At 42.4% G+C, this 19,411-nt stretch overlaps 1 protein-coding gene across 5 annotated transcripts in view; it reads left to right on the forward strand.

Moving 5' to 3' along the window:
- Positions 1 to 405: 405 nt before the first annotated feature.
- LOC120066102 (transcription factor SOX-6-like) overlaps positions 406 to 19,411 on the forward strand; it is a 154,749-nt gene continuing 135,743 nt past the window's right edge. The window contains exon 1 of one of the 5 annotated variants that reach the window (XM_039017216.1): positions 406 to 678. The gene's annotated coding sequence lies outside the window, so the exon portion shown is untranslated. Of the gene's footprint in view, positions 679 to 1,098; positions 1,637 to 2,195; positions 2,354 to 19,411 lie in introns of those variants that run through there. The other 4 variants (XM_039017219.1, XM_039017218.1, XM_039017214.1 and 1 more) reach the window with 4 other exon arrangements.

Here is a 19,411-nt window from a genome sequence, read left to right on the forward strand (position 1 = left end):
AAGTCACCCGGGAACCAATATTAGTTTTCGATAGCCGCTCAACGAATGTGTGCCATGAAAGGCATTGACATTAGACAACGCAAGTTTGGTTGCATTGACGTTGCTAAAGTGGTGGTAGTCTGATTTCCTTGACAAATCGTTTGGTTTATATAAGAAACAGATTATACACTTCGCATATTAAAAATAACCAACATCAAAACTTGTTTTACTGAAAGCAAACGAGTTCTGCACTGTGGCCGTTGTATTTTAAAGCAAACAAATGATCATTATCATTATATAAATTCCAATAGACCAATTTATAAAACCTGACACACTCTCTCTCTCGCTCTCTCTCTCTCTCTCTCGATCCTTCTCAATGTTTTCATTGTCAGTTTCTCTCGTTGCATCCATTAGGGAGAAGGAGTACTCTCCGTGCACGACAACAGTGAACACTCACTCACTTCGCCTCACTTTCAAATTGTTGCACGATGGGAAATGCTTAAAATAGTTATGGTAGCCAAGATTGACTAGCTAACAAAGTTACCAAAGAGCCTCTCAAGAGAACCTCACTTCGCGCACCAGAGTTTTAAGTGGCCCATGGCCACACAAGTTGCCTGTATTGCTTTCTCCACTGATACAGACAACATTGTCCTTTGATAATACAACGTGATACCCACAGACTGGATACATCAAGCCAAGGTAAGAATAGCCCTATTGCTATATCCGAACATTTATATTAATGTGGTGATTTTGCTGTGGCTGTTTGTTGCTTCCCAATGTGTAGCTTAAGTCCCTGCATCATAGGTTATTAAGAGGTTATTCATGTTTTATCATTGAGATTGATAGGCTACTATGCCTACACTTACATGTTATTTTAAAAGGGAAAATGTCAATTGAGGCGAGTTTGGTCAGTGAACAAATTACACGTAGCCTAATGATTTGCAACATACGCCTATTGTATTTGTCATTGCATATTACATTTACAAAATATTGTGCCTACGTTGTGTTTCAGTCTGAACTACTTTGCTAAACTAAGTGTTATCAAATGCTTATTGTAAAACGATGTCTGTAGCTTAAAGTGATATAATTCCGTGCACGCTGGTTTATGTCAGCACGTTTCACTGTAATAGGCCCACAATCCGTTTAATACAAGTCGTTTTTTTCTGCATTCCCCATTAACTTTGCGAGCGAGCCCTGCAGCTTGAAGATAGCTGCCTGTTGGTATTGTAGGCTATTTTAATAGGAGGTAGTTTCATGTTCGTCCACATAGTGGTAGCCGGCTACTATTCATCGAAACGACGTGCGCTTTTCTGGCCACAGGGCCACCACCTCAAGTGTAAATGCCGAGCCTTTCGGAGTTTGTTCACTGTGCGCTCGGTTTACTTCGGCGCCATGTCCAAATCAGAAATAATTTTATTCAGTTCTAATCAACTGGAAAATGGGAATATTGTCGACGGTGCTGAGTAGGGGATGTCTCTCTCACAAGTTTACTCTCTCTCGGGTCATGGAAACTGACCTTAAAAGAATGCGTGGTGAGTCATAAATTAAAATAGACGTAACCCTTCGTTCTAAAACGGATCCATTGGGAGACAATACAGAAGAAACAAGACGTTGGTCCCAGCGAGAACACGGTGCAAAGAAAGGGGAACTTCTTGAAGTAAGTTGTTCTCAATTGGAATTCTGATTGCCTAGGCTATAGCCTACATTGAACATTAAACATTTTTGTGAACGTTTTCAAGTTGAAAACAGCATGTAGCGTAGCCTATAGACTAGACTACTTGTCTCTATATCTTTTCTTTTGACTTTGCTGTTATTATAGATGATTGCCAAGGCAATAACTATTATGGTGGACAATTACGAAATGTCATTTACTTGATTGTCATATGAACGTAGCGATTTAGGAGGAGCGTTTATTTAGTCATGCTTCACACACTTCGACTGACATTTAGAACTGTACGTTCTGCCTTGCACTTAACAGTATGGGCTTTTTGTAGGCTATCTTGTGGAAGAGTGAACGTTTCGTTGAGGTTTCGTGGGGTGAACTTAATGATACGTTTACATGTCAGGGTGTAGGAGGACAAGGCGCACTGAAGCATCATAGCCTTTCTGGAAAAGCGAGATAGGTCATTACTTTAGGGAGTTTCCTAAATTTAGTTCTCAGATAATGCGTCTCGGAGTGCTGCACGCCCGGTGATAACGTTTTGAAAGAGAGCCCTCGCACGCACTGGCGATCAAAATGAATTCACGTGCCAGTGATGCGGTTTTAAAACAACTAAAAAGGAAATTCACTGGATTGTGGTAATATCCGGATCAGTGCCACACAGATTTCCTTTTTTTATCCCTCTAACTTGTTGACACTGAGAGTGACATCCAGGTAAGAAGGACACACAACGTTCCACCCCATTTTTCTTCTAATTAATCTAGCATATAATTGAAATGGAGCAGCCTTATTGCTATTTGGACACATTTCAAATCCATTATCTCGAATTTAAATAGTGCCTATATTCTTCATCTTAAGTGTAATTGTCTGTGCTCTCTAGCTAGCCAATTGAGAAGCACATTCCCGTTGTAAGCGAGAGTGTCTGTTTGAAAAACAATCCGACGACGGGAACCTTCGCGGGGGTGAAGTTGATCTCGTATGCCAATTTGTTTTGAGCAGGTGCTGTGGGTTAAAGTTCCCTCATAAGGTAAAGTGGCATTAGAGTGCAGTCCACGTTCAAATGGCAGACTTATAAATAGGCAGCCAATTCAGCACATTGTCCCGGGCAACCATACAGTCGCGGCGCACCTGTAGCTTGCCTGGATTTAGTTATGGACCGTTCATTTGTCGTTTCAGCGGTCGTTTCTTATATGATCTGCGCACAAATACAGCCGTCCTCATCATTCACACTAAACCTTTACATTATAGCCTATTAATTATGTCAGTCCCATCAAACACGTTCATATAGGTTAGCCTTGTAACTGCCCCCAAGTGTAGGCTAACATGTCCAACTATTTAGGCCTATTAAAACACATACCTAACATGATAAATACCTTCAAGAAGTAATACAAAAAAACACAATAAACCGTGCATTGAGAAAACTGTGACTCATTGTCATTTCATAATTAGGCTATGATTAGCCCCAGGCCTGGAATTTCTTGATTTTAGGGGCAAGTCCATTTTCCTTCAAGAGGTTCCCAATCTGCCAGGGCACCAAGGTCATCTGTTAGGGTACCAAGACCATTAACAAACATAGGCAATTGATTTGATTTGATTGGTTTGAAAACTGAAAAACAGTAGCTATTCTGTTAATTAAGAATAACATAAGTGCATGTAAATGTACATAAATAGTTAGCCTACATGTCAAAGTGTAGGTGATAGACATTGGCTACAACCTGTCATGTCCAGACTTATGCTGACATGAGGGAGGCGCCTGAAAATAAATGTTATAATAACCCATTCTTGAAAATATTGCATCTGCTTGAGCTAAACCTTACCTCATGGTATATTTAAGCAATAATGAGACTTTTAATTGTATATACAGTACCAGTCAAAATTTGGACATACCGACTTATTCAAGGGTATTTTCTTTATTTTGTACTATTTACTACGTTGTAGAATACTAGTGAATACATCACAACTATGAAATAACACATATGGACTCATGTAGTAACCCAAAAAGTGTTAAACAAATCAAAATCTATTTTATATTTGAGATTCTTCAAAGTAGCCACTCTTTGCCTTGATGACAGCTTTGCACATTCTTGGCATTCTCTCAACCAGCTTCACCTGGAATGCTTTTCCAACAGTCTTGAAGGAGTTCCCACATATGCTGAGCACTTGTTGATGTCTTTTCCTTCACTCTGCAGTCCAACTCATCCCAAACCATCTCAATTGGGTAGAGGTTGGGTGATTGTGGAGGTCAGGTCATCTGATGCAGCACTCCATCACTCTCCTTGGTATAATAGCTCTTACACAGCCTGGAGGTGTGTTTTGGGTCATTGTCCTGTTGAAAAACAAATGATAGTCCCACTAAACGCAATCCATCTGGGATGGCGTATCGCTGCAGAATGTTGTGGTAGCCATGCTAGTTAAGTGTGCCTTGAATGTTAAATCAATCACAACAGTGTCACCAGCAAAGCACCCCCACACCATCACACCTCCTCCTCCATGCTTCATGGTGAGAACCACACATTCAGAGATCATCCGTTCACCTACTCTGCGTCTCACAAAGACACGGCAGTTGGAACCAAAAATCTCAAATCTGGACTCATCAGATCAAAGTACAGATTTCCACCGGTCTAATGTCCATTGCTTGTGTTTCTTGGCCCAAGCAAGTAATTTCTTCTTATTGGTGTCCTTTAGTAGTGGTTACCATGAACGCCTGATTCACACAGTCTCCTCTGAACAGTTGATGTTGAGATGTGTCTGTTACTTGAACTCTGTGAAGCATTTATTTGGGCTGCAATTTATGAGGCTGGTAACTCTAATGAACTTATCCTCTGCAGCAGAGGTAACACTGGGTCTTCCTTTCCTGTGGCGGTCCTCATGTGAGCCAGTTTCATCATAGCGCTTGATAGTTTTTGCGACTGCACTTGAAGAAACTTCTCGAAATTTTCCAGATTGACTGACCTCCGTGTCTGAAAGTAATGATTGACTGTCGTTTCTCTTTGCTTATTTGAGTGGTTCTTGCCGTAATGTGGACTGGGTCTTTTACCAAATAGGGCTATATTCTGTCTACCACCCATACTTTGTCACAACACAACTGGTTGGCTCAAACGCATTAAGAAGGAAAGAAATTCCACAAATTAACTTTTAACAAGGCACACCTGTTAATTGAAATGCATTCCAGGTGACTACCTCATGAAGCTGGTTGAGAGAATGTCAAGAGTCTGCAAAGCTGTCATCAAGGCAATGGGTTGCTTCTTTGAAGAATCTCAAATATATTTTGATTTGTTAACTTCTTATGGGCAGGTGCGTCCCACCCTGGCCAACATCCGGTGAAATTGCAGAGCGCAAATTTCAAATTACAGAAATATAAATATTTAACATTCATGAAAATACAAGTATTATACATCAAAATAAGATTAACTTCTTGTTAATCCAGCCGCCGTGTCAGATTTCAAAAAGGATTTACGGCGAAAGCACACCATGCGATTATCTGAGGACAGCGCCCCGCATACAAAAACTTGAAAAACATTTTTCAACCAGGCAGGTGCGACACGAAAGTCAGAAATAGCGATATAATAAATGCCTTACCTTTGAAGATCTTCTTCTGTTGGCACTCCGAAAGGTCCCAGTTACATCACAAATGGTCCTTTTGTTCGATAAAGTCTTTCTTTATATCCATAAAAACTCAGTTTAGCTGGCGCGCTTCATTCAATAATCCACCGGTTTCCCTCCATCAAAATGCATACAAACTTAATCCCAAACGTTACCAATAAACTTATCCAAACAAGTCAAACAACGTTTATAATCAAACCTCAGGTACCCTAATACGTAAATAAACGATACAATTTAAGACGGAGAATAGTATGTTCATTACCGGAGATAAATAACAAAGAACGCGCTTTCACCCACGCGCATGGAAACACTACAGCCAAAATGGGAGCCACTTAGAAAAACTTCAACTTCTAGCTAATTTTTCCAAAAACCAGCCTGAAACTCTTTCTAAAGACTGTTGACATCTAGTGGAAGCCCTAGGAACTGCAATCTGGGAGGACTTCGCCTCATAATAGACATGAAAGCCATTGGATACAGTGGAAGGCTGAGTTTCTTTTTTTTTAATGGTGTGTCCTCGGGGTTTCGCCTGCCATATCAGTTCTATTATACTCAGACATCATTTTAACCGTTTTAGAAACTTTAGAGTGTTTTCTATTCATATCTACCAATGATATGCATATCCTAGCTTCTGGGCATGAGTAACAGGCTGTTTACTTTGGGCACGCTTTTCATCCGGACGTGAAAATACTGCCCCCTACACAAGAGAGGTTAAATACTTTTTTGGTTACTACATGATTCCATATGTGTTATTTCATAGTTTTGATGTCTTCCCTATTATTCTACAATGTAGAAAATAGTAGAAATAAAGAAAATCCCTTGAATGAGTAGGTGTGTCCAAACTTTTGACTGGTACTGTATATATATATATACTGAACAAAAATATAAATGCAACATGCAACAATTTCAATGATTTTACTGAGTTACAGTTCATATCAGGAAATCAATCAACTGAAATAATCTATGGATTTCACATGACTGGGCAGGGGCACAGCCATGGGTGGGCATAGGCCCACACACTTGGGAGCCAGGCCCACCCACTAGGGAGCCAGGCCCAGCCAATCAGAAGGAGTTGTTCCCCACAAAAGGGCTTTATTACAGACAGAAATACTCCTCAGTTTCATCAGCTGTCCGGGTGGCTGGTCTTAGACGATCCCGCAGGTGAAGAAGCCGGATGTGGAGGTTTTTGGGGGGGCGTGGTTACACCTGGTCTGCGGTTGTGAGGCTGGTTGGACGTACTGCCAGATTCTCTAAAACGATGTTGGAGGTGGCTTATGGTAGAGAATGATCATTCAATTCTCTTGCAACAGCTCTGGTGGACATTCCTGCAGTCAGTATGCCAATTGCATGCTCCCTCAACTTGAGACATCTGTGGCATTGTGTTGTGTGACAAAACTGCACATTTTAGAGTGGCCTTTATTGTCCCCAGCGCAAATTGCATCTGTGTAATAATCAGCTTCTTGATATGCCATGCCTGTCAGGTGGATGGATTATCTTGACAAAGAATAAAATGCTCACCAACAGGGATGTTAACAAATTTGTGCACAAGATTTGAGAGAAATAAGCTTTTTGTGCTTATGGAAAATGTGCGTGTGTGTGTGTGTGTGTGTACAGTGCATGTGTGTGTATGTGTATGTAAATATATATATATATATATATATATATATATATATATATATATAACTTAAGATGCAATTTGGTTTGTGATTGTTTTATATGATATTTCCGACACAATGGTTATTATATATATTTTTTAGATTCTCTGCACTTGGCCTTCAATACACTTTGCTTTTCAGCTTTTTGTCACCAGAATATATCAGAACTTCAAAATCATTGAAACAGTTTTTGAGGTTCATTCTATAGTGCTAAGTGACTTGTACATTTTTAAGGCTCAAGTTATCTTTTAAGAAAATATATGATAAATGCTGATGTCAAATGAGTTGCTATTTGCAGCAGAGTGAAAGAGTAGATCCTGTTAGCTTTCTCTTTCATCTAGGGTGACATTCTCTTGGCAATAGGAAAAGGGGCAAACGGTTGCAGGCGACTTACAGGTGAGGGTGTTTGACAGCTGAGAGAGAGGGGGAGAGAGTGAGAATGTGAGTTATGGACTACTTAGAGATTGGTACAATTGGCTGCACTCATTAGCTTCAGCTTGCCTGCAGCGGTTATAACCATGGTAATAACATAGAAATGGCCACAGGTGTATTTCATTAAGACACAATAGTCTTCATAGTGACTAAAACACATTTGTTAATGAATACATATTTATTAATGTTACTAGTTTTTTCATCCTTATTCCGACCCTGTTCTTTTGTTGTAATTTTGTTTGGCTTATCCTTATTAGATTAAGCGCATCCTGCTTCTAAACACAATACATGTATTATATTTGTATTACTGAAATTACGTCCACATTTGCACTTTTCCCCTCTGCATGTTGTTTTGAGATTAAAGGTGTCATTCAGAAAGCTTTATTCTTGTTAGTGACAGAGCCAGAAAGTCATAATTATTGGTTGTTGAGCTCTTTCAAAGGACACCAGCACCCAAATTGGACATGTGTTGTACAAACAGACATTAAATATTTAGCCGTAAGTATTTCTCTCCATCTCGTAAGTACATATTAGCCAGCCTATACTTATCTGCGGCTGTACGACACACCCAAATTGCAGTCTTGCTGCTGAAAAAGAAAGGTTGAAGCTCTAGTGAATGAGCACTTGAAGTACAACGGCCTGTACGTTCTTCAACCACAATGCCAGTTGAGGGTGGATTGAATTGCTTTCTATTTTCCCTCCACCATATAACCTTGGAACCCGATTTCCCATTTTGCCAGTTTTCTTTTTCCTGCTCACTTTCAATGGCTGTAATGACCTATCCTTTTGTGGGTGCTGCTCTTCAGAAGTCGGATCTTAATTTGATCATTCCGTTGCAGGAGAACCCTCTGCAATGGAGGAGATGTAAAAACTTTAGTGTATTGGAGGTTTAAAAGAGAGAGCTTTGTATTAGAGGTTGACCGATTATGATTTTTCAACGCCGATACGATACCGATTATTGGAGGACCAAAATAAGCCGATACCGATTAATCGGACGATTTTTATATATATTTTTAACTATGACAATTACAACAATTCTGAATGAACAATGAACCCTTTAATTTTAACTTAATATAATACATAAATAAAATCTATTTAGTCTCAAATGAATAATGAATCATGTTCAATTTGGTTTAAATAATGCAAAAACACATTGTTGGAGAAGAAAGTAAAAGTGCAATATGTGCCATGTAAGAAAGCTAACGTTTAAGTTCCTTGCTCAGAACATGAGAACATATGAAGGCTGGTGGTTCAATATTCCCAGTTGTTCAATATTCCCAGTTAAGAAGTTTTAGTTTGTAGTTATTATAGGAATTATGACACGTCAACTGTTTCTCTCTATACCATTTGTATTTTCTATACCATTGACTATTGGATGTTCTTATTGGCACTTTAGTATTGCCAGCCTAATCTCGGGAGTTGATAGGCTTGAAGTCATAAACAGCGCTGTGCTTCAAGCATTGCTAAGAGCTGCTCGCAAACGCAGTAAAGTGCTGTTTGAATGAATGCTTACGAGCCTGCTACTGCCTACCACCGCTCAGTCAAACTGCTCTATCAAATATCAAATCATAGACTTAATTTTAATAAACACACAGAAATACGAGCCTTTGGTCATTAATATGGTCAAATCCGGAAACTATAATTTCGAAAACTAAACGTTTATTCTTTCAGTGAAATACGGAACCATTAATCATAGCTACAGTTGCGGCTGGCTGCAACAGAGCCTGGACTCTAACCAGGATCTCTAGTGGCACAGCTAGCACTGCGATGCAGTGCCTTAGACCACTGCACCACTCGGGAGGTCCGGATAACCTGCTTTCTAAGTACACCGACCGAGAAGATCCGACCCAGGCAAACCAAATCTGTTTTAATATAGCAAAGCTGTCGGTGAGTCGGGCGGCGTTGATCTGTCCCAATCCAACGGACAGACGTTAAACTCAACTCCCCGGCCCATAGGAATCTGGACACTCGTAAGGCGTAGGAGATTGGGGAGGCAGTCTGGCCACCCTTCATCTATCCGAGAAGATCCGATCCAACTATCAAACAGTTTTGCCCTGCTTGAGACAGACCTACCAGCCCCCAGGAGTCAGCATGGATCCTGGGTGTATACCAACAGCCGGCTGCCGCCCAGTGGCCCCTCCCCCACGACCACCACAGTTCAGCAGGTTGGTGACTCAAAACAGAAGGGTCTCGGGCCATCCTCCACCTTCCTGGGGTTTCCGACGCCATCCTCTGTGGCTGGTGCGAAGAGTCAGGCTAGCCTGGCTTGAAGCCTCCATCCCCCCTGTCCGAGGCAGTCCCAAACCGCTCCCCCTCTTCGTTTCCCCATCGGATTCCATCATGACCACCATCATTGTGGGCAGCTCAATGGTGAGAGATTTTGGCCTGCCTACGGTCTGTAGACCGACCAAGGTCCACTGTCACCCAGGAGCCTGTGTCCATGACAGGAAGTCCCTCTTCTGGCCAACTACTCCAATATTGACACCATCGTCACTCACGTAGGTTTTAACAACCTTCGTTTTAGGCAGTCTGAGGACTACAAACAAAGTCAACAACCTGCTAGCACAGGGAAGATAATTATCTCTGGCCCCCTACTGATAGGGTTTTGAACTTTTCAGCCGACCCGTTTCACTACACGAGTACCTGAAGAAACTTTGCAACGACAGGAATGTCTCTTTTTGTGACAACTTTGATTTGCTGTGGGAGCAACCAGCACTTTTTAAAAGAGATTGGATTCACCCTAACCGCAGGGGTTCCAGGATTATTTCCAGTAACATCGCAAACTGTTCTTGAGACTGACATACAGGGTCTGTATGGTAGTGCTCCAGTTCTCTCTGTCAGAATATGCAACAGAGGACTTGGAAAGCATATTAACTCCTGTAGAAATGGCACTATAGTTATTGTGAGTAACCTAATTTATGTTCCTTTAACTCCACCTCCTGGTGAGTTCATACAAACTGTCATCTCCTACCATTCTGATAGATTGGAGACTGTCAGAAAACGTTGTAGTAGCGTTAATCATTTGTTTGTTACTCCATTGGTTACCTCGAGGCAGATGCCTCAGGGGCAGAGTGGCCCACACATTGTGCTTTTACATGTTAGAGCAATCACTAGTAAAACCTTTCTCGTGAATGACCTCATTACTGAGCGCAAAGTTGATTGCATGTTTCTCACTGAAACATGGCTGTCTTCAGGCTGTAGTGCCACTCTTATTAAGGCCTCCCCCCCGGACTACAGCTTTTCATACTCTATCAGAAAAGGGAAAGGGTGGGGGGACAGCCTCTATTTTTACTAATGATCTCAGCTGTAAGGACATTTAGTTTGGCGACTTTAGGTCTTTTGAGCATCATGCTGTACTGTTTAAATGTTATCCACCAGTGCTGGCCAGAACCCTGTATAGGCCATCAAAGCACTTCCCCACTTTCTTTACTGATTTCTCTGAACTATTGTCTATTGTCCTTGAGAACTATGATAAAATCATTGTATTGGGCGATTTTAATATTCATGTTGACAAAGAGACTGACTTCAAGGCTATTGAATTTATGAATCTTTTGAGCTCTATGGACTTTATCCAACATGTTACTAGGCCCATCCATAACCGCGGCCATACTTTGGACCTGGTTATTACCAAGGGGCTTTTTATTGACATATCCTCTATTGTTGATGTTGCTTTATCTGATCACCACTGTGTGTTTTTTTACTACCTTTTTGCCCATAGCACAGAGTAATACTGAACGCGTTATTAAGAAATGCTACCTTACCTCGGATGTTGCTACAGATTTTATTGAATGTAGGAACCTATTCTGCCTTCCTCTTGTGATGATTTAGTTGATAACTTTAATAGCAAATAAAGGGCAACCATTGATGCCATAGCTCCAGTATGGTTGAAAAATGCCCGATCCAAATGGAGAGCCCCTTGGATGAGTGAGGAAACAAATCAATTAAAGAGAAATTGCAGTAAAGCAGAGCCAAAGTGGATAAAGTCAAAGTTGCAGGTTCGTTATGAGATTCTGAGAGCAACTTGGCATATGTACAGTGCATTCGGAAAGTATTCAGATCCCGTCCCTTTTTCCACATTTTGTTACATTACACCCTTATTCCCCATTTTTAAAAACATCTCATCAATCTACACACAATACTCCATAATGACCAATCAAAAACAGTTTTTTTGGAATATCACATTTAAACAAGTATTCATACCCTTTACTCAGTACTTTGTTGAGGCACCTTTGGCAGCGATTACAGCCTCGAGTCTTCTTGGGTATGAAGCTACAAGCTTGGCACACCTGTATTTGGGGAGTTTCTCCCATTCTTCTCTGTAGATCCTCTCAAACTCTGTTAGGTTGGATGGGGAGTGCTGCTGCACAGCTATTTTCAGGTCTCTCCAGAGAGGTTGGATTGGGTTCAAGTCCGGGCTCTGGCTGGGCCTCTCAAGGACATTCAGAGACTTGTCCCGAAACTACACCTGTGTTGTCTTGGCTGTGTGCTTAGGCTCATTGTCTTGTTGGAAGGTGAACCTTCGCCCCAGTCTGAGGTCCAGAGTGCTCTGGAGCAGGTTTTTATCAAGGATCTCTCTATACTTTGCTCCATTCATCTTTCCCTCGATCCTGACTAGTCTCCCAGTCTCTGCCGCTGAAAAACATCCCCACAGCATGATGCTGCCACCACCATGCTTCACCATGGAGATGGTGCAGGTTTCCTGCAGACATGACGCTTGGAATTCAGGCCAAAGAGTTCAATCTTGGTTTCATCAGACCAGAGAATCCAAGAGGGCTGTCATGTGCCTTTTACTGAGGAGTGGCTTCTGTTTGGCCACTCTACCATAAAGGCCTGATTGGTGGAGTGCTGCAGAGATGGTTGTCCTTCTGGAAGGTTCTCCTGTCTCGACAGAGGAAATCTGCAGCTCTGTCAGAGTGACCATCGGGTTCTTGGTCACCTCCCTGACCAAGGCCCTTCTCCCTCGATTGCTCCGTTTGGCCGGGCGACCAGCTCTAGGAAGAGTCTTGGTGGATCCAAACTTCCTCCATTTAAGAATGATGGAGGCCACTGTGTTATTGGGGACCTTCAATATTGCAGAAATGTTTTGGTACTCCCAGATCTGGGACTCCCAGATCTGTGCCTCGACACAATCCTGTCTCGGTGCACTACGGACATATCCTTCGACCCTTCGACCTCACCTTATATAGTCAGGTGTGTGCCTTTCCAAATGATGTCCAATCAATTGAATTGACCACCGGTGGACTCCAATCAAGTTGTAGAAACATCTCAAAGATGACCAATGGAAACAGGCTGCACCTGAGCTCAATTTCAAGGGTCTGAATGCTTATGTAAATAAGATGTTTAAGTTTTTTTATGTTGAATTCATTTGCAAAAATGTATTAAAACCAGTTTTTGCTTTGACATGATAGGGTATTGTGTGTAGATTGATGAGGATTTAAAAAAATGTTTTATCCATTTTAGAAAAAGGCTGTAACAAAATGTGGATAAAGTCAAGGGGTCTGAATACTTTCCGAATGCACTGTATCAAGGCAATTAGAAATACCAGACCGGGCAAATTTTTCTAAGTTGATCACTAATAATCAGAATAGTATGAGTGTGCTCTTCTCGACCATTGATGGTCCACCCCCGCAAACCTATGTGAACTTTCCTCAAAATCTAAATGTGATAAGTTTGCGGCATATTTCAGAGATAAGATAACAAACACTAAGCTAGGTATCAGTCAAGCAAGACGTGATGAGAAGTTTTATGATGTGCCCTACCCTAACACGCAAAGGCACTATAGATTTATTTTCCCAGGCTGACGCAGACATGCTCAGGAAAGTGATCACAACTTAAGCCTTCTACCTGCCTTCTCGATCCTATCCCCACCACCTTCTTCAAAACTGTTTTAAGTGCAAGCTATTGTTAATCACAGACACTTTCCTCACTGCTAAAAACTGATATGGTGAAACCCCTTATGAAGAAAGGTAATCTAGATTTTTCAGCTGTTAGCACTTTTTGGCTAATCTCCAACCTTCAATTCTTAAGCAAAATTCTGGAGAAATTGGTTTTCAGACAGCGAAATGATTTTGTGCCAACTGTATTAAAAAATAAATAAATACTATCTGGTTTTCGTGCCCACCACAGCACAGACACAGACTTAGTTAAAGTGATACATTATCTTATAGCGGACATAGATGCCAAACAGCTCTCTGTACTCTTGGATTTAAGTGTTGCATTCGATACTGTTGACCATGATTTCCTTCTGGACAGACTGGAGAGGTGGGTTGGCCTCCACAGATAAATTATTAGACTGTATTAGTGATGTAAATACTTGGATGGCTCACAACTTCCTCCAACTAAATCAAGACAAGACCGAGGTACTTATTGTTGGAGCCAAAGCACAGAGCGGGAATCTGGCCGCACATTTTAATTCGCGGGCAATAAAGATAAAACACCAGGTGAAAAAACTAGATGTCATTTTAGATTCGGAACTCAATTTCAAATCACACATTAGGAATGTGACAAATAGGTTTTTACGATCTGAGGAACATTGCCAAGGTGCAGCCATTTCTCTCTCAGGCTGATACAGAGAGACTCATCCATGCTTTTATTACAAGCAGGCTTGACTACTGTAATGCTCTCCTGTCTGGTCTACCCAAGAAAGCCATTGGTCAACTGCAAAACGTACAGAATGCTGCAGCACGGGTACTGACCAAGACCAGACAGTGAGCACAGATTACACCTGTTTTAAAGTCTCTGCACTGGCTGCCTGTGAGTTTTAGAATACATTTTAAGATTCTTCTATTGGTTTTTAAATCAATCCATGATTGTGCACGATATCAGACATGCTTTTAAGTTATGTACCCAGTAGGTCCCTCAGGTCCTCTGGTACTGGTCTTTTAACTATCCCAAAGCCTAGGACCAAGAGGCATGGAGAGGGAGCCTTTAGTTATTATGCCCCCAGCCTCTGGAATAGCCTGCCAGAGAACCTGAGGGGGGCCCGAAACGGTGGACATATTTAAAAAGATCTTAAAACACATCTTTTTAGCGTTGCTTTTCCTTAGGGTGCTCTTTAGTCATTCAGTGTTTGTCATTATTTTGTTTTTTATCCTCTTGTGTTTGTTGCGTAGTTAATTGTTTTTATTCGTTTTTTTCCTGTGAAGCACATTGCATTGCATTCCATGTCTGAAATGTGCTGTATAAATAACGCTTGATTTGATTTAATGAACAGGCTTCTGAAGTTTGTAATTTCCACTTTGAAATGTCAGACTTGATTTTCCCTTACGAAAAAATATACCAAACCCTGCAAAAATGTCCATGAATTATAATCCCTAAATTCACATGTCCTGTTGCTACAGGATTATTTTCCTGCTGTAGCAAACTGGCTCAAATGAAGATCCTGCTCCCCCACCATCCAATTATAAGTCTGAATGGGATCATACCTGACAAACCAGTAATAATGACAACCCAAACTGTGGGCCCCCTTCTGCAAGAGTCACTTAAGTGTGTTTGCGCCTCTCTCCCCAAATGTACTTTGCTATTAGACATCGTACACGAACATGCCCCTTGAACTCACCACAGCAATCAAACCAGTACTTCCCCGTTCCCCAATGTATAGCAGTAGTTCTCCTGCGTCTCCAGTCGCCAAAACATTTATTTATCCTTTTTGTGATCCCCTTATCTCTCTCCTTCACCCCCTGTCCTCCTTTGAAAACATTGAACCCGTGGTCATCTTGTCTTTAAGGGAATCCTCCAATATATTCTAAGCATTCCTGAAGCTAACAGTGGCAATGGGCTGTACCTGCAGGCTGCAGCATAGGGTGAATAAAGCAGTACTTTTGAGTGAGTGATTTTAGACAACAGGCCTCAACAAAGGACCGTGGCAGTATCAACACAACTTTCAAATCGTGACTTCCACCACCACCCAACAGGGAGAAAACCACTGGATCGGCAGCCCTCTTAATCATCAGTTTATTTAGGCTTGTCAAAGATAATACCTGGAGGATTCCATGTGAAGCCCACAGGAAATGACATCATGAGCCAGCAATGAAGGAACCCAAAGCCAATCCAATGATGAATAAAAAATACAACTAATAATCTTACACTACAAGGTACTGCTGGTTTTCTCTTCTACCTGATAATTAATTGCACCCACCTGGTGTCCCAGGTCTAAATCAGTCCCTGATTAAAGGGAATAATACACAAAAAAGCAGTGGAACTGGCTTTGTGTTCTATATTTGAATTTGAGGAAGATCTAGAGGCACTCAAACACCCTCCGAGACTGTATCTCCCATTGCATCCAGCTTGGCCAGGCAACACATAGTCTGATGCTTGCATGGGGTATGCAAAATAGATCAGTGTCCCATGTTTATATTCGCCACTGTACTGTCTGTAACTCTCATCATTGTAACTTTATTCGTACGTTTTTTAAAAGACTGAATCGTTGTAAAAGAGAAACAACATAATTCTGCTTGGGCTTTTCTCGATCGTTCGATGACTGACTTCTAAACATTGGTGGTACAGCCAAAAGGACATGTCAAGGAGCTGTCCTCTGGATGTACACTGCATGTAAACTGCTGACCTTTTTTGGGGGGGTGGGGGGCTCCTTAAAAGCCAATGGAGTGCTGACTTTTGGATCAGTCTCCTTGGTTTTAGCCAATGGAGTGCTGACTTTTGGATCGTTGACAGAGTGAGATGGCCTAGTAGTGACTGACACTTGTGCTTCAGTCGTTCCTCTTATTGCACTGCAGCAAATTCTTTGTTTATTATGGAAGCCTTGAGGATTTACCACAGCGGGAAAGAACACCCGCTAGGCTAGCAGTTTTGCTGACGTCCAATAGCTCTATTACTCTCTCTCTCCCCCCATTTACTTCCTCTTGTAATGTTTCAATGTTTTCCTATCCCTCCCTCTCTTGTCTTTCACTTTACCTTATTTCATCTTACCTTGTTTTACATCAGAGATTTGTTAGTTTAGTACGTGCATTAAAGCCTTAATTCACCTTAATTAGGAGGTAATTGGCTAATAATACCTCTAGCTGTTTAGAAGGCAGAAGGCGGCAGCAGGTTTAGTTCCAAGAATGTTGCTTAGCGTCTTCAACTACTAGTCCATGCAATCGTAAAGGATGAGACCTGCAACATGAATGGGGTATGAACAGGTTCTAAAACAGACTATGAACAGGCTATGAATGGTCTCCAGACCAGGAAGCTTACAATCCCCGAAGCTGTCTTCCACGAGCGCCCCCCCCCCCCAGCCGCAAGGACGCACCAAGGGAAACTAGGAAAATATGAACACTTGACTTGGATCGAAATGGAAAACAAATCATAATGAAGTTAAGCCTGGCTTTCTTTCTGGTGTGTCAAGGGAGGAAAATGGCCTTCCATCACGAAACAAAAGACGCGCTATGGAAGAAAGCTGTGACCGAGTCACCGTATGAAATAACAAAACAGACTAGCTTTTGTTAGGCTCCACTCTCACACATTTCATTGTGTGCTTTACGCACGGTCAAAAGGCTGACACCAGACGTGACGAACAAAAGGGTGAGACGGTGTTGATGTTTGTCTGTCTGTCTGCGCCACATTGCCTCTAGGTGGATATGTGTGTCACCTCGAGTTCTCTTGGGTCGCTGGGTCACGTGACCTTTGGCTCGATCATTTCACACCACAGTGTTGACCACCTGCGGGACTGTCTAAGAATTATTACCAGTTATCATGTTTTTGCTAGTGTTACTACTGTTTGTGTTTAAGAACATACCGTTAACAGTGGTTTGCAAAAATGTTGAGTTAAGAGCTTGAGTTCATGAATGTGTTCCCAGAATCCTATTGGCAGAGCTGGATTTGAACCTCCAATCAGAGTAAAGTAAACAATTAACAAACACCTTGACTCTTTCTTCAGATCCTGTGATTTGTTCTCCGTGGTATTGACGTACTGTACATCTACAGTTTGTCTTATTCTGGAAAGGGTTGAAAAAGGGAAATGTGCTGAAATGTTGTGGTGAGGGTTTGAGGTTTGGCCTCCCATGCAGTTCCCATGAGCCTCTCTGACAATCTGAAAGGGCTGCTGAAACTGGCACACGCCACAGACGTACAGATGCACTGGCATAACACACTTGCACACACACACTTGCCCTCATACACGCACGTATACATAGCACACGCACACACACTTGCACACACACACCCAAGCAGGGTGTACTGTATGTATTGATATGTGTCACAGTATGTGGTCATGTCGAGATGTTGTGTAGCATATTTTGGTGCCTGGATGAAATGCTCCAGCCTTCAACTCCCATGAGTCCACACTTCACCACTCTCACAGAGGCTGCTACTAATGGGGCATGGCGGCAACGCTCGGGGTGTGAGGCCTCCGAAATGGGTGTGTGGTCGGACCGCCAGGGGAAGGACAGTGGTCCCATCCACCCATGACCCTATAGCCGACGCTAATTGGTCGGTGGCCAGCAGCTGTTGACGCAGGCTGTTCCCGTGGTTTCCATTTTGGAGAGAGGCCTTTAATCAAACTGTCGTCATTATGAGGTGGTGGTGAGAGTTGGGCCCACAGTAAGACTGGCTCTGTTTGGAGGCCTGGGAGGGGGAGTGAGGCCACAGGGAAAGAGTTGGGGCCCACAGTAAGACTGGCTCTGTTTTGAGGCCTGGGAGGGGAAGTGAGGCCACAGGGAAAGGGATGGGGCCCACAATAAGACTGGCTCTGTTTGAAGGCCTGAGAGGGGAAGTGAGGCCACAGGGAAAGGGATGGGGCCAACAGTAAGTATGGCTCTGTTTGGAGGCCTGAGAGGGGAAGTGAGGCCACAGGGAAAGGGATGGGGCCCACAGTAAGACTGGCTCTGTTTGGAGGCCTGAGAGGGGAAGTGAGGCCACAGGGAAAGGGATGGGTTCGGGAAACTCAGAATAGAAATGCACTAGTACGCTTTGATTGACAACCCTGAAATCTCTCCATGTGAAATACAATTGAGCGTTACGAGGTGTATAACATGGTATTCTGTGTTTTAAGAGTCCAACCATGGGACACCGTTCAAGAGACAAGCAATGATGTAGCGTTAAAACTTGTATTAGGCTATATGTTTCTCTCACATGCCTTATTTGTATACAGTATACTGTACAGCCTTCTTTAAGCAGGAATCCTATTCGCTGGGCTGCTGAGGCATACTCTTTCTGGATGATGGATTATTGAAGAGGGGCTTTGGCACCAGTACTGACTGGGCTTGACTGCTGCAGGACTGCATGTGACCTCATGTAATCTAACACACTGTATACGATATGACCGATAGCAGTTGAGGTTCACTGACAAGAGTTTCTCAAACCCTCCTCTCGTCTCGCAACTGTAGCGGTGTGTACAGCAGCCCATCTGAAGATAATTACAGACATTTCACGGGACCCACCTGTTGTGCTGTCAGCACCGCTAACGCAGCCCTCATGCTACCAGGCCTTTCAGCAGTAACCGCAACGCTAGCCTTGCGTTAGCATTCGCCATGAGATGGGCACTAACCAACTCACCTACAACCACAGAGTTGTTAACCCAATGAGTCCCACCTTAACGCCGGCGAGTTTTGGACTTCTAACCCTTTTTAAGATACAGGCTGTTATTAACGGTGGCTGAGCTACACCGGTATTTGTGACCCCCGGGGTCTAGTATATTTACAAAAACTTCTGTAATGTTAGAACGGTTGAGCAACAAACTATTAAAACCTATCGATGAAAAGCTGAGACTCCCACGAACGCACATATTTTGCTCTATGGCGCTCGCAAGCTACACAAGAGTCGGTAGAAGGTAAGGGGTTCTTCTACATAGAAGATCATAGGGAATCCCAGGACATAGTGTCTGAAATGTTATAATAAGCTCACAAAAAACTCAAAACTCCACACTGACTAGTTGGATATTAATTTCCCAGTGAGTGGGGGGGGGGGGGGGGGGCATTTGTGAAAATTGATGATTGCAACTGTTTATGTCAAAGTGTTTTGTGTTTTAGTTGTAGCCCTGGTTGTCCTGAAAAGAAAATGGTAAAACACTTCACTGTGAGTTCTAACGAAAAGCCGAGTCAGTCTCGGGACTGATAGGTTTATTGAGGGAGATTGGTCGGTCTGGCTTGCC

The sequence above is a fragment of the Salvelinus namaycush genome, chromosome 21 (genome assembly GCF_016432855.1).
Source record: "Salvelinus namaycush isolate Seneca chromosome 21, SaNama_1.0, whole genome shotgun sequence".
Lineage (NCBI taxonomy): Eukaryota > Metazoa > Chordata > Actinopteri > Salmoniformes > Salmonidae > Salvelinus > Salvelinus namaycush.